Here is a 2,356-nt window from a genome sequence, read left to right as displayed (position 1 = left end):
TGCTTTTATTTTCCAGCACACAAGTATCCTTGACCTCGCTCTTCTCTAGCCTCAGTTGTGTTTCGGCGGGCTCTTGTAAGAAGAAGCCTCCCTAAGGAGCAAATCTACAAGTCAAAGTCATGACTTCCTTTGCTCAAAAAAGGACCCAGAAGACTGGATCAGCTGTGTGTACCTCCTCCCTTTATATGGTTAGGCTGTTCCAGCGCTTTCATCATCTCAAGTAAAATTAGCACTATAGTAATTACCCTGGGCCAAATATGCAGCTGGTGAAAGTGCACATATTTCAGAGGGATGAAACCTGAGATGGAATTGGCAGGCACCGTCCCCTTTGATTAAGGCTAACGTAAGGAAAGTGATGGGAGCTATTTCAGTCCCAATCCACGCGTGCAGACATACACTCGCATGCGATGCTTCCGCTCGGCTGTGAGTTTCCCTGCGAGGGCTTCGCGTTCAACTTCCCGAGGATTGCTAAGGCCAGCGTAAGGTTTTCCAAGTCATCCCTCCACGTCTTTGGCACAGACCGTATCAAAGGAGGTCTGTGGGTTTTGGTCTTCTGTACTATCAGCCACAGGTTTGCTGGAGGGTGTTGGGAAACGGCTCGTGGCTGGTGGCGTGTAAAGGTGTCTGGGGCTGATGTTTTGTGGGATTGTGGTATTTGATGGTGTTACCTCATACTTCTCCAAAAAGAAGGGTAAAAGGGGAGGAAAGAGAAAGAAGACCCAGTGAGGCAAAGTGTTACGGGCCCTCTAACAGAGCTGTTGCCAACTCAGGAGCAACACTCTGCCGTAGCCTCTCAAATGAAATGAATGACAAAGAAAAGGTGGATTTTTTGCCCATGGAAAAAAATGATCACTAAAGAGAAGAGGTTTTAATCAGTATATACAGCGAGTAATTCCAAGAGCTGCAATAAAGTACTTACCAAGTTTTATTTCCCGACTCACACCCTACCACAGGTCACTCTGGAAGCTGTCCCATTGAAATTGGTGGGGTCACATTTACTTAACATGAGTAAGGCCCTTGACCTGGGTGGGCAAGGAAGTTTTCCCTCGGGTACACTCACCAGGGTCTTTTTTGATTTCCACTTGGAGATCTGAAATAGGACCTACCCGTTTATTGTCATGCCCCGTTTAGGGCATGGCTATCATATTGAAGTTATTTATCAGTCAAAATTTGAAAACTTGCAACACACCCAAAAGGCAGCTCTACCAGGATAAGGACACCCGGTACAGACACTTCCCCGAGCCAGAGTACAGAGCCGCGGTATTGGGGAGGCTCGGGGCCTCTCTCTTCTATTACTGTTTTGTACAACGGTCACATTTGGCACCTGGACTAAGCCGAAATCGTGCCGAATGAACATCAGACCAAAAATAGTCCCTCCCCTGTCAGGCAAGCCTGAGAGACACCCTGTGATCAAAGATGGGGAAGCACGAGGAACAAATGCAATGCCCAGTAGTCGCAGCAGAGCAGCTGCCTGACAGTTGTGGAGCTTCCTACACACGCCGCTGCGAAGGGGAGTCTGAAGAAAGGATGTGAAGAAGGATGATGATATAGATGGTTGAGCAGATGTTTAATTGGAGCTACTCCCATGCGTGAGAGAACGCACGAAGCTGTTCAATGGAAAATGTGCGTTCAGAAGTGGACATGGCACTGAATATGAGATAATTATTAAGGCATTTCTATTTTGGAGCCCTTCTGTGTGTAGTTTTACATAATAAACGTTAGCGTTGCCTTTCTACACGCACACACGTTCCCCGGTCCAAACAAACAAGCAGCTTTTTGCTTCTTGTCACTGATACCTCTTGAAGTAAGTATCTTTGGTCACAAATAGATCATTGCCCTATTTGAAAAGTTCCTAGTGGAGCGTAGCCAGTTCTGACCGGCTATATATACCTAAGCTGGCAAATCGAGCGACCTCTCAGCTTTTGCTTCTATATATAAAGAGGAATGATATAGAATAAATCAGCTGGACGGAGCACGTGTCAAATCAACTTTTATACCAAAATAATTTTCTTTCTGAGTTTGATTTATTCTGCTGAGCCTGAGAAGGCAGCTATAGGAAGCCGTAACCTCTGGTCCCAAGTTGGCCCAGGATGGTCAGGCGATACCAGGAATTTGCTGACAACAGGTTCTCCGCTTATGCCGTGGTTATAACACCGCCTTTCTACGTGCCGGCGGGGGAATCCATCGGCGGGGGCAGCACGCCGTGCCTCCCAAATCACCGAGGGTTGTGCCACACCGCAAAGCTGACCCCTGAAGGGGAGCTTGGAACAGGGGGAAAGAGATGGGGGCTAAGCCTGGGGGTTCGCTGCAGTTTATGGCGCTTTTCTGCTGGCAGATGCTCCCGGGAAGGCGCTCA

This window comes from Egretta garzetta, unplaced genomic scaffold (assembly GCF_000687185.1).
Source record: "Egretta garzetta isolate BGI_Z169 unplaced genomic scaffold, ASM68718v1 scaffold19, whole genome shotgun sequence".
NCBI classification, from domain to species: domain Eukaryota; kingdom Metazoa; phylum Chordata; class Aves; order Pelecaniformes; family Ardeidae; genus Egretta; species Egretta garzetta.
The sequence above is the reverse complement of the archived record's forward strand: the minus strand, read 5'-3'. Positions refer to the sequence as shown.